We start from the raw sequence: 13,651 nt of genomic DNA on the forward strand, positions 1-13,651 counted from the left end.
CTGACTACCTGAAGGAGCCGGGAAGCTGGTTTCCCCCCAGAGCTTCCCGTAAGAGCCCAGCCCTGCCCAAAACCTGATTGCAGCCTCTGTGAGACCTAGAACAGAGGACGCTGCCTGGGTGTCCGACATGCACAACAGTAAGCTAATAGGTGGCTGTTGTTTTAAGATGCTGAGTTTGTGGTAATTTGTTAAATAACAATAGAAAATGAATATAGCTGCCAGAGACTCAGAGCCTGCACACAGTACGTTTCTGATAAATGCCACTGTTTTCCCATCGATGAATACCTTCCCCTTGCCTCTCCCTTGCTGAATGCTTCATTTCTGCTTTACGAGCATTTATCAGCCGCGTTGATGGTCTCATTACCCTATCGTACAAGCAGAGGGACTCGGGCGGGGGGGCGGGGTGGTGGGGAGAAAGGGAATGAATCATCCAGACACATGGCTGCAACAACATCAGGCAGGTAGAAAGGCATGTTTGAGGGCTCTGAAGGGGGACAGTGGCCCTCCGTACGGTGAGGAAAGAGAATTGTGGGCTGAGCTGCTGTGGGGATTGCAGAGTTGGGGGGGGGAGAGGGGGAGGACCACAGTCCCATCTGCATGTTTAAAGGACCTTGGGGAGGGCAGTGGATCTTGTAGGGCAGCAAACACAGGAGGCCTCTCAGACCTCAGCAGGGAAAGCCAGAAGGGGACAGATTCAGGGTAGGAAGGAGAGGACATGGGTGGCTTCAGCGGAGGTCTTAGTGGATGAGGGTGAGATGGGGGACCTGGCCCAGTAGGAGGCAGGAGGGAGAAACACAAACTGACCAGTCTCAGGCAGCAAGGGAGGTGGGAGCTGCAGCTTCCAGTATCACAAGCCTGGGGGAGATGTGTATTTTGCTTTCCTCTCCTCTCCAAAGACCTTATCACTGTGGTTGTGGGGGCATTTCGAGGAATACATAGTGTATCCAAGGACACAGGTTTAATAAGCCAAGGAGGGGTCAACGTGGCCTGCACGTATGGGGAATTCTAGGCCAGGTCCTAGAGTCTTAGAGGCAGTAGGTGATGAGAAGGGACAGATGGCACTGGCTGACGGACCATCAGGGGAAGAACCTGTGAGCTTGCAATGGTCACAGACACGTGAAAGAAGAAATTAAGCTACTCCTTGACTGGGCCTCCTCAGCTGCCAAGAGGCAGGAACCCCTGTTCCCCCCCCACACACACACACACACTCCTCACAACCACACAGACAGCTTAGGTCAGAAGTCAGAAGGCTCAGTCCCTGCTTCTGGCTCAGTCAGGGTTCCTAACCGCCCTCCACCCTCCATTACTAGCCAGCTTCTCACGCAGGGTCTCCTTCTGTGGCAGGCACTGCCCACAGGTAAAGCACTGCTCAGGTCCCACTGTCTACAAGCCTAGCCCTACCCTACTGGGGCTGGATAGTGCCAGATGTGCGATGCAGGTTTCAAGATTCCAGTACACACCTCAATCTGCCAGGAGCTTCCCCTTGGCCCAGGGGTTAGACACAAAGCACGTCTCTGGAAAAATGCTTCCCAGTACAAGGCAGATCGGGTAGAGACTGAAGGAGGTCCCAGGCAAGGCAGGTACCAGCTGCGGAGGGTTTAGCCCTCCTGACAAGACTGAGGAAATGAGGAGCCCTTTGGGGTGGGGGAAGGGCAGTAACAGGATCCCATTTCTACACCCATAAGGTTTTGGAAGCTTGGGAGAGGGCTGGAGGGGACCCAGACCCAGGCCCTGGTAGAGTGTATGAAGGTGATAGGAGCAGTGGGCCAGATAAAGCAAGGTGCCTGCAGGACTTACCAAAGCAGAAACATCCAGACAAGGATCAAGGACTGTTGAGGAGGGGGTAGGGGTGGAAATGGGGTGAGGAATATTTGCAACTCAGAGAGAAAAGGTTTAATTTGCTTTCATATGTGAAAGACAAGAACATCCTTCTAGTCTGTGGGCAGAGACCTGAGGAAATCACAGGGGAAGTAGGAGACCTAAACTGAAATAATAGTCGTCATAACAGCTGCCATTGTCACTTCTCCTGGGTCCCTGCACCAGGTCCTGTACTGGGCTCTTGATTTAATTTTGAAAAGTGAAAAAAAAAAAACCAACAAACATGAAGTATAATATAGCACACACTATGGCGGAGCACTCACATCCCCAAATCACCAAATGTTCTTGTTTTGTCCGTTTTTTTTTTCCCTAAAGATTTATTTATTTATTTGAGAGAGAGTGCACAAGCTGGGGTAGGAGTAGAGGGAGACAGTGTCCAGCAGACTCCCCATTGAGTGTGGAGCCCAACGTGGGGCTCAGTCTCATGACCCTGAGATCATGACCTGAGTCAAAATCGAGTCAGACACGTAACTGGTGAGCCACCCAGGCACCCCATCCTTTATTTATTTATTTATTTATTTATTTGCCCTGCTTTTAGTACACACACACAAAAAAAGTTTAGAAAAAGTTTTTTTCCACGGGCGCCTGGGTGGCTCAGTTGGTGAAGCGACTGCCTTCGGCTCAGGTCATGATCCTGGAGTCCCGGGATCGAGTCCCACATCGGGGTCCCCGCTCAGCGGGGAGTCTGCTTCGCCCTCTGACTCTCCCCTCTCTCATGTGCTCGCTCTCTCTCATTCTCTCTCTCAAATAAATAAATAAAATCATTTTAAAAAGTAAATAAAAAAAATGAAAACAGTTTTTTTCTCTTTCTTTTTTTTAAGCAAAGCTTATAGGCAAAGGAGAACGCCCCTGGAGGTGGCACACCTGGGTACTGCTGTTCTTTCAGGGCCTCTTATTCCCACCCTGGTTTAACCAATCTACTGAAGCCAGATTAATGTTTCTGGTTTGGTTTTGTTTTTTCACATGTAATAATTTTTTCATTTTTTATTATTTATTTTTAAAAACATTTTATTTATTTATTTGACAGAGAGAGACACAGTGGGAGAGGGAACACAAGCAGGGGGAGTGGGAGAGGGAGAGCAGGCTTCCCGCCGAGCAGGGAGCCCGATGCGGGGCTCGATCCCAGGACCCTGAGATCATGACCTGAGCTGAAGGCCGACGCTTAATGACTGAGCCACCCAGGCGCCCCCACATGTAATAATTTTTTTAAAGTTAAAGTTTACTTAATTTTTTTTTTTTTTTAATAATCTCTACACCCATCCTGGGGCTCAAACTCACCACCCTGAGAGCAAGAGTCCTATGCTCCTCCTCCTGAGCCAGCCAGCTGCCCCAGGGATTTTCATTTTTTAAATTTAATTTTTAGTTTTTAAATTTTTTATTAGGAGAGAGAGGATGGGGGGGTGGGCAGAGGGAGAGGGAGAATCTTAAGCAGGCTCCCCACCGAGTGCAGAGCCGGACACGGAGCTCAATCTCACAACCCTGAGATCATGACCTGAGCCGAAATCAAGAGTCAGACGCTTAACCGACTGAGCCACCCAGATGCCCCTCTATTTTAATCGATGTTCCTCAATCACTTCTCCTTGGAGCTCCCTGAGCCTAGAGGATTTGACATCTTCACACATCGACTGTCCCAGGGTTGCCTCATCATGGGGGTGGCCCAACATAGCCTTACCTGCCTTTGGACACCAACTCTTTCATATAATTCTCCCATTCCCAGTGAACATAAAATCCAGTCATTTTTAGTAGAGTTACCATGTGTATAACCCTTAGCATCCTCCTGTTTTAGAACATTTCTATTGTACCCGATGAGATACTTCCACCCGTTCACTGTGAGTTCCTATTCTCATCCCTGTCCCAGGCAACCACTAATCTAATGTCACTACAGATTAGCCTGTTCTGGACATTTCACATTAATGGGATCATGTAATATGAGGTCTGGGTCACTTTGCCTTAGGCTTCTGTGCTACCCAGATGTTAAATTTGTTTAGTTGGATTTGTTCATTGTTTTCTGTTCAGGTGCCTTGCCCATGGCTTCTCTAAAAAGTATTTCCTTGCCATGGTGGGCAACTGAGGCAGAAGTCTCTCCAGTCCCGCTTTTACCAGCTGTCCTTCTGCTGGGCCCTTGCCCTCCTTCATGACATGGTCTCTTCTCTACCCTGCGCTTTTCGTGCTTGAGGCACTGTTCAATTCTCCTCTTTTAACACGAGGATGCCTCTTTTAAAAACAAGGATGAGGGGCACCTGGGTGGCTCAGTCGTTAAGCAACTGCCTTCAGCTCAGGTCATGGTCCCAGGGTCCTGGGATCGAGCCCCGCATCGGGCTCCGTGCTCTGCGGGAAGCCTGCTTCTCCCTCTCCCACTCCCCCTGCTTGTGTTCCCGCTCTCGCTGTGTCTCTCTCTGTCAAATAAATGAGTAAAATCTTAAAAAACAATAAACGTTCCCTTTAAAAATAAATAAATAAAAGCAAGGATGAGGGACGCCTGGGTGGCTCAGTTGGTTGAGGTCCGACTCTTGATTTCAGCTCAGGTCATGGTCTCAGGGTTGTGAGATGGAGCCCCATGTTGGGCTCTGCACTCAGCGGGGAGTCTGCTTGGGATTCTCTCCCTTTCCCTCTGCCCCTCTTCCTGCTTGTGTGCTCTCTCTCTCTAAAGCAAATAAATAAAATCTTTTTTTTAAAAGATTTTATTTATTTGAGAGAGAGAATGAGGGAGAGAGAGAGAGAGCGCACATGAGAGGGGGGAGGGGCAGAGGGAGAAGCAGACTCCCCGCTGAGCAGGGAGCCCGATGCAGGACTCGATCCTGGGACTCCAGGATCATGACCTGAGCCGAAGGCAGTCGCTTAACCGACTGAGCCACCCAGGCGCCCACAAATAAATAAATCTTTAAAAACAACAGCAACAACAGGGTGGGGCACCTGGGTGGCTCAGACAGTTAAGCATCCAACTCTCAATCTCAGCTCAGGTATTGATCTCAGCGTTGTGGGTTTGAGCCCCATGCTGGGCTCCACACCCAAAACAAAAAACAAACCAGGATGGTTTCCTAGTTGCCTGTCCTCGGAAGCTTCCTCACTCCTTACATGCCTGGTCCCCATCCCCAAGTCACCAGCTCTCCACAAATGGGCCCTGACAGCTGATTTGTCTTTGCCAGGAACCCTTTCAGAACTGCTCAGGTTCCTTGCTCCCTGTTGATCCAGAAGTTCCACTCACCCTTTCTAAATTTAGGTGAAATTCAGATAAAACAAAATTAACCATTTTAAAGTGAACAATTCAGGCACACCTGGGTGGCTCATCCAGTTGGGCATCCGACTCTTGATTTCAGCTCAAGTCACGATCTCAGCATCGTGGAATGGAGCCCTGTGTCCGGCTCCGCTTCAGCATGGAGTCAGCTTGGGATTCTCTTTCCCTCTCTCTCTGCCCCTCCCTCCCTCTCTCTCCCAAAAAATAGATAAATAAATACAATCTTGGAAAAAAAGTAAAGTGAACAATTCAGTGGATTTTAGTATGATCACATGTTGTGTAACCATCACAACCCTGAGATCAAGAGTTGCACACTCTGACTGAGTCAGCCAGGTGACCCTAGAGTGGATGTGAAGTGGTACTTCATAGTGGTTTGATTTGCATTTCCCTCATGACTAATGATGTGGAATGTCTCTTTATGTTTTTATTATCCAGGCCATTTGTATAAAAGTTGTACTAAGGGGCACCTGGGTGGCCCGATCGGTTAAGTATTTGCCTTTGGCTCAGGTCATGACCCCAGGGTTCTGGGATTGGGCCCTGCATCAAGCTCCCTGCTCAGCAGGGAGTCTGTTTTTCCCCCTCCCTCTGTCCCTCCCTCCCCGCCCACCGCTCGTGCTCTCTCTCAAATAAATAAAATCTTAAAAAAATAAAATCTAAAAAAAAAAACCCAAAATAAATAGAAGTTGTATTAAGGTATAGTTTATATGCCATAAAATACACCCATTGCAGGTAGCCTTCAAATATTCTTAGCAAATTAACATTCATCATTGTGCAGCTATCACCACAATCCAGTTTAATTAATTTTTATTAAAAGCTTATTTATTTACTTATTTATATATTTTTAAAGATTTTATTTATTTGACAGAGACACAGCGAGAGAGGGAACACAAGCAGGGGGAGTGGGAGAGGGAGAAGCAGGCTTCCCACTGAACAGGAGCCCGATGCGGGCCTCGATCCCAGGACCCCGGGATCACGACCTGAGCTGAAGGCAGACGCTTAACGACTGAGCCACCCAGGCGCCCCCACAATCCAGTTTTAGAACATTATCCTTCACCTTCAAATTTCCTTTGTGCAGGCTGCATCCATTCCTGCTGCACCCTAGGAGTCACTGATCTGGTATCTGGCTACAGATGACCTTAGTTTCCGGCAGGACATCCCCTGCTTTTGGATGGGCCCACTGGCTACTTCTTTCCCTCCCTCTAGCATTTCCTTTAGCTCCTGTGGATGAGAAGTTACCTCTAAAGACTTGTTGGGTTTCTGGTCAAACACTGGCTAGAACGTCTCACAGAATGTTGGATGGGTCCTGTTGTATCTCATGAAGGGTCTCAGTTTTGCTGACCCTAAGGTGGAGGCAGTGAGAGCCTGTCTGCTGCCCGCTCGTGTGCCCCCTCCCAGGGTGTGATCATATTCACACCACACCCGCTAGTCACCTCATAGAGTATACAATCGATAATCCTGACCTGCTCAGGAATCTAATTATGGGTTGGGAAATGATTATTTTCTGAATTCTAGAATTTATCTAAGCAAAAACTGGGGCCATGTGTTCCCCTGAAATACAGTTCCCCTTGGGAAGGCAGGATCAGTGCTGAATTCCCAGAATGAGGGGCCTGCTTAAAAGTGACATTATACGGTGACAGATGAGCTTATTTTCCTGGCTCTCTCCTTTTTGAGAACCCTTAAGGATTCATTGTGTGTCAGCCAATGGCAATCACTATTTTTTCTGATGCTTGAATTGTATCATCAGGTTTAGTTTCTGTGTCCTTTTAACATGTTCCTGTCATTCTTTGGGCACTTATTTTGTGGCATAACAAGATGTTCCAGACTCACCTGGGACTCTCCCTATTTAGTCTTGGAATCGGTCATTTCTCCCGGGAGCCCTGGTTCCTCTCTGCAGGAAAAGGGATGAAATTCTGGGCTGTGGATGGCTCCTGCCCTTTCCCTCCCTGCCCTCCCTGGGAGCCACAGATTCCCTTGGGAAGGAAGCAGATGGAAAGGGTGAGGGCACCTCCTGAGCCCAGGACTGGGTTGCCAGACTCCTACAGACTGTGGGGCTATGGACAACTGCTCTTCTCTGAGGATTGGTTTCCCCATCTGTGAAATGTGGACTTCAGTAGGCTGAAAAATGGCTCCCAAAGATACATACATCCTAATCCCTGGACCCTCGAATTGGGTACCTTCTTAAGAAAAAGGATCTTTCCAGTTGTAATGAAAGATCTTGAAATGGGGAAATTATCCTGAATTATTTGGGTGGGCTCCAAATGTAAAGTCACATGCACCGTTATAAGGGTGGGGCAGAGGGAAATTTGACAACTAGTGTGCTCAAGTTGCCATTACAAAGTACTATAGTTGAATGGCTTAAACAACCAAAATGTACTTCTCACGATTCTGGAGGCTGAGAAGTTCCAGATAAAGGTGCTGGCAAAGTAGGTGTCATTCTTAGGCCTTTTCTCTTGGCTTGTAGAAGGCTGCTGTATCACTGCATGCTCACAAAACCTCTTTGTCACCACAGCGAGTTCTCTGCTGTCTTGTTTTTTAAAAAACAAATTTTTTAAAAAGTAGGCTCCATGCCCATTGTGGAGCTTGAAATCACAACCCTGAGATCAAGAGTTGCATGCACTACAGACTGAGCCAGTCAGCACCCCTAAATTTTTGTTTTAAGCTACCAATTTTATCATAATATGTTACAGTAGCCACAGGAAACCAATGGAGAAAACATAGTGATTTTATTTTATTCTTTCTTTCTTTATTTTTAAAGATTTTATTTATTTATTTGACACAGAGAGAGAGACAGCGAGAGAGGGAACACAAGCAGGGGGAGTGGGAGAGGGAGAAGCAGGCTCCCCAGGGAGCAGGGAGCCCGATGCGGGGCTGGATCCCAGGACCCTGGGATCATGACCTGAGCCGAAGGCAGCCGCTCAACCGACTGGGCCACCCAGGCGCTCCAACAGAGTGATTTTAAAGGGCAATTGAAGGGTGCCTGGGTGGCTCGGGTTGTGGTCTTGGGACCCTGGGATCGAGCCCCGCATCAGGCTCCCTGCTCAGTGGGGAACTTGCTTCTCCCTACCCCCTGCTAATGCTCTCTCTCGCTACCTCTCTTTCAAATAAATAAAATCTTAAAAAAAAAAAAGGGGCAATTGAGAGGATCTAGTGCCTTCTCTGCCTGGCCTGCATGGATGCTTATCTTCTGCTTTCCATCTCCCACCCATCCATTACCCACCTGTGACCCTAGAAATGGGAATTACATCATGTCATCTTCTACTAAAACCTTCTATTAGATCCTCATTACAATTACGAAAAACAACCTAGCCAAAAGACATGTATGGGGCAACGTCTGTGTTTATAACAGCACAAGTGGGAGGGAGACCCAAGTGCAGTCGAAAAGAGAATGTGTAAACAAACGATAGGGTATTTGTGTGATAAGGCCCTATACAACAAGGGCATAGAAGGAACCAAGGCCGTACACAACCACACAGATGTGCACTCAGGAAAAGAAGCCAGACACTGACATGCAAACCTTGTGTTGTTCCACATACAGACCAGCAAAGCTTGTCTCTGGTGGCAGTCAGGATGGCAGTGGCTATGGGAGGCACAGAGGGCTTCTGGGAGCCTGACACGTCCCAGTTTTTGCTGTGAGACTCATGGTGCTCTCTCTATATTACAAGCCTTCATCAAAAGGTTTAAAAAGTTCATAGAAACAGACGGTGGATTGGTGGCTGCCAGGGGCTGGTGGGAGAGTGAAAGGGGAGTGAGTGCTAATGGATCCTGGGTTTCCTTGTTTATTTTATTTTTTTAAGATTACTTATTTATTTGGCACAGAGAGAGAGCACAAGCGGGGGGAGCAGCAGGCAGAGGGAGAAGCAGGCTCCCCACCAAGCAGACACCCAACCGACCGAACCACCCAGGCACCCCTATTTATTTATTTTAGAGAGAAGATGAGTGGAGATGGTAGAGGGAGATGGAGAGAGAATCGTAAGTAGATTCCATGCTCAGCACAGAGCCCGGCACCATTCTCGATCTAAGGACCATGAGACCACAGCCTGAGCTGAAACCAAATCGAACGCTTAACCAGCTGTGCCATCCAGATGCCCCCATTTTGTTTCTTTTTTGTCCTTTTACACATTTACTGAGTGCCTACTATGGGGCAGGCCCTGCGTTAGGCAAAGTAGATGCGGCAGTGAGCACAATTTTGATTCTTTTTTTTTTTTAAAGATTTTATTTATTTATTTATTTATTTATTTATTTGAGAGAGAAACAGCATGAGAGGGGAGAGGGTCAGAGGGAGAAGCAGACTCCCCGCTGAGCCAGGAGCCTGATGTGGGGCTCGATCCCAGGACTCCGGGATCATGACCTGAGCCGAAGGCAGTCGCTTAACCAACTGAGCCACCCAGGCGCCCAAACAATTTTTGATTCTCCCTACTTGAAATGTGAAGGAAGAGAAGGAACCAGCCAGAAAGAGGTGGGGAAGAACATTCTGGGTAGAAAGAACAGCAGCTGCAAAGGCACTGAAGTAGGAACGACAAACAGGTTGGCTTGTGTGGCTGGAGCCAAGTGGTGAGGTCAGAGATCAGAAGGGACAGACCAGGGTTCTCATCAAAATCTGATTTTAGGGGCGCCTGGGTGGCCCAGTCATTGGGCATCTGCCTTCGGCTCAGGTCATGATCCCGGGGTCCTGGGATCGAGCCCCGCATTGGCCTCCCTGCTCAGTGGGAAGCCTGCTTCTCCCTCTTCCACTCCCCCTGCTTGTGTTCCCTCTCTCGCTGTCTCTCTCTCTCTGTCAAATAAATAATAAATAAAATCTTTAAAAAAAATCCGGTTTTTATGTGTGTGTTAAAATACACAAAACATAATCCATTTTGACTACAATGGGCCCTTGAACAACATGAGATTTAACTGTGGTCTACTTACATGTGAATTTTTTTTTTATAAATACAGTGTAGTACTGTAACTATTTTTTTCTTCCTTGTGATTTAAAAAAAAAATTACTGATTAGAGAGCTTGCAAGAGAGAGTCCAAACGGGGGCAGGGGCAGAGGGAGAGGGAGAAGCAGACCCCCTGCTGAGCAGGGAGGCCGACAACCAACACGGGGATCATGACCTGAGCCACAGGCAGACACTTGACCCACTCAGCCACCCAGGCGCCCCTAGAGATTTTATTTTTAAGTAATCTCTATACCCCACTTGGGGCTCCAACTCACAACCATGAGATCAAGAGTAGCATGCTCTACCAACTGAGCCAGACAGGTGCCCCAAGGGTCAACTGTATTTTAAAATATACGTGAGGCTCCTGGGTGGCTCAGTTGGTTGAGCATCTGACTCTTGATTTCGGCTTGGGTCATGGTCTCAGGGTTGTGAGATCAAGCCCCAAGTCAGGCTCCGTGTTGAGCGTGAAGCCTGCTTAGGAGTCTCTTCTTTTCCCTCTGCCCCTCTGCGCTTGCACTCTCTCTAAAAACAATAACAACAACAACAAATATACAATTCAGTGGCATTAAGTACATTCCTGATGTTGTACAACTATCACAACTGCCCAGTTCCCACATGGAATCTGTGACGATGGAGAAAGGGATTGAAGTGAAGCAGCCATAAGACCTCCCCAGGAAGTGGCTTTGGCGGTGACACCTGAAGTTTCCAGGGAGAGCCAGGTGCAGCTGTGGAGTTTGGGAGAAAAGAGAGAGGGCTGCCTGCAGGTGGGTGCTCAAAAGAAGCAGTGGGTAGGCCATGGCTGGCCTGGGTGCAGTCTGAGTGACTCTTACACCTTGTTTTATCCCTTGAGTTCTGTCTGCAAGGTCATAATATAGACAGTTTCTAGTGGTCCAGGACTGGGAAGGGTGACATGCTGAAAGGGTGAGCAAGGAGCACAGAGGATGAGAGTAGAAGGTGCCACTGACCACTTGGTCTCGCCTACTGCGGGTGCAGAGCCAAGATGTACCCATGTCCTGCCACACACATCTGGACCTCTGACCAAGATTTCTGCCTTGGTCTTGCCCACCTGGATGCCTTTCTCCACTCTTTCTCCACCTGTCCTGGGGTGGCCCCTGGTGCTTCTCTTAGTCTGCCTGAGGCTGGTTCCCAGTTGATTTCCTCCCCCCAGTGTTGTCCTGGCACTTCCGGAAGACTTGGCGCGGACATTTGGTGAGTGGAACTGAGAGTGGCCTGGTACCTGGTAAGTAAGATGGTAGAGGGAATCTTCAAGGCCTACTGCTGGCACCTGGTTATACCCTGACTGTGTGGCTGCCATGTACTGGGACGGAAAGTACTGGGCCCAGGAGAAAGGAGGTACTGTTTACAGAGAAAACCTTGAGGCGCTGAAACCACAGGGTCAGTTGCTGGAGTCTATTGAAGGGCTCATAACCAGGGGCAATCTGGAGGACCCATCCCAACCTAGCTGTTGAGCAACCCCTAGGCTCCCTCCAGCTTTCTCTGACACCCCTCACTTCACTGCTCTCTCAGGGCCTGGTCAGGCCCTCTGCAGTTGTTTACCCCGACCCACAGGCGCTTGGAGGTAGTCCTCCAGGAGAGTCCACTCCTCCAGTCCTTACCATCACCTTATTTTGACCCTAGTGTCTGCCCCAGAGGTTTGGGTGGGTATGGGTAGTTCCTTTGCCCCCTTTCCTTCCCACTTACCAGAGAAAGGAAGCAAGGGTCTGAGGCCAGAGCCTTGGGGGAGCAGCACGAGGGGGCGGGCCACTCAATGGTGGGGCGTGGCCCCGCGGACCCGGTGGGTGGGTTGGGCGGGGAGAGGCCCGCAACGACTCCGCTAAGGGGCGGGGCGGGCCCGCGGATTTGGGGGCTGCGGCGGGGCTGGAACAAAGGCAGGCGCAGAGACAAAGCCCCACGGGCCCCCAGCCCCCTTCGGGAACAAAGGCCACACCCCGCCCAGTGGGGCCAGACGCGCCTCCACCGCCCCCCACGCGTGGGCGCACGGCTCGGCCCACAGGCTTTATGTTTGGATCCAGAGACGCGGAGTAGGGTCTTGGGGCCAGACTCGCCAGCCGGCATGCTCTAAGCATCCTCTCAAAAGCTGACCGCCCCCCCCCCACCCCACTGTGCCCTTTAGCCTTGGCCTGAACCAGAGAGCTCAGCACCGAGGAGCCCTGCCTAAGGGGCCGAGGCCCACCCCAAGGGCCGGCTCCGAGGCACGCTTCCCTCGGGCTTTCTCCGTGCCTAGCGTCCTCAGACACGGTCCCCTCCCAGACTCGGCCCCCACCTCAAACAGGCTCAAACAGGAGCTGTCCGCCTCCGCCGCAGGCCCTGCTTCCCAGCCCGGACCGGCCTTCCCTCCCCCCGCCCCCGCCTGGCCCCCGGGATTCTCGCCAGACTCCGCTTCCCTCTCAGGACTCCCACAAAAAGGCCCTGTTTCTCCCAGACAGGATGCCCCCACCGCTCACGGGCCTCGTTCTCCCCAGACACTCTGCCTCCTCCCTCGGACAGGACTCCCGCGCCCAGATCCCACCTCCAAGCGAGGCCGGATTCCGCTCTTCACGGATCTTGCCTCCTCCCTCAGATAGGATTCTCCCTACAGAGTCGGCTTTCTTCTCCGACGGGGCTCACGTCCCCCTCCCCGCCCCGCGCCCCGACCCGGCCTCCTTCCCTAGAACTGCCCCACTGTTGAGGTTCGTTCCGTTCGCCCACCCGGAAAAGCATCCAAGTCAGCGCCGCGGCTGCCTAAAAGATGGGAAGGGGTCGTGTGTGGGGCAGCAGGACTCGCTGCTCGGGAGCCCCTTGGAATTTGTTTGCTTTAGGCAGGTTTCAGTGTCTGGTCAAACAATAAAACGGTTAAAACCCCACAGTCAGCCACTCGGCTCCGAAGGGGACGTCCTCCTGGGATGGGGACCCTGCGCCTCTCTCTCTGCACCCAGCATCGCTCCCCGGCGCTGGCACACGCCGCGCCCCGAGGCGTCTCCGGCCTTGGCCTAAGGGGCGGGGATTGAGGTGGTGGCCCGGCCTGCCAAACCGCCTGCGCAGTACGGCGGCCAGGGGCTGGGGCCGGAGGGGGAGCGCGAGCCAGGAAAGGTGCGCGCGCCCCGCCCGCGTACGATGTTGCGGCGGTGATGTCAACAGCCCCGCCCCTGCCGCACAGGCGGCGCCGAGGCGCTGTCGGCGGCGGTAGGAAGACCCGGTTCAGGCGCGTGCGTACTCGCGGCCTCGCCCGGGGCGCTCGGCCCGGGCCCCGCCCCCGGGCGCAAGACGCCCAGCGCGCTTGCGCGGCGGCGTCGGCGCCAGTTATTTCTGTCCCGCCCCCCGGCCGCGGCTCTTTCTGCGAGCGGGCGCGCGGGCGAGCGGTTGTTCGCGTGGCGCGTGGCGCGGTGTCTGGGCGGCCTTTGAAGAGGAAGCGCGGTCGTCGTCGGCGGGAGGCTAGCAGGCGGCGGCCGGCGGGGCTTCGACAGCGCCCCGCGCGCAGCGGGGGTAGCCCAGGCGGCGCGTGGCGGCGCTCGGCCTCGCGGCGGCGGCGGCCCAAGCCGTTGGCGGCGAGCGCGTTTGCGCCTGCGCGGCGGGCCCCGCGCCCCTCCTCCCCCCTGGGCGCCCCCGGCGGCGTGTGAAT

The sequence above is a fragment of the Callorhinus ursinus genome, unplaced genomic scaffold (assembly GCF_003265705.2).
Source record: "Callorhinus ursinus isolate GAN/ISIS: 27379988/994484 unplaced genomic scaffold, GSC_fseal_2.0 scaffold100, whole genome shotgun sequence".
NCBI lineage: Eukaryota > Metazoa > Chordata > Mammalia > Carnivora > Otariidae > Callorhinus > Callorhinus ursinus.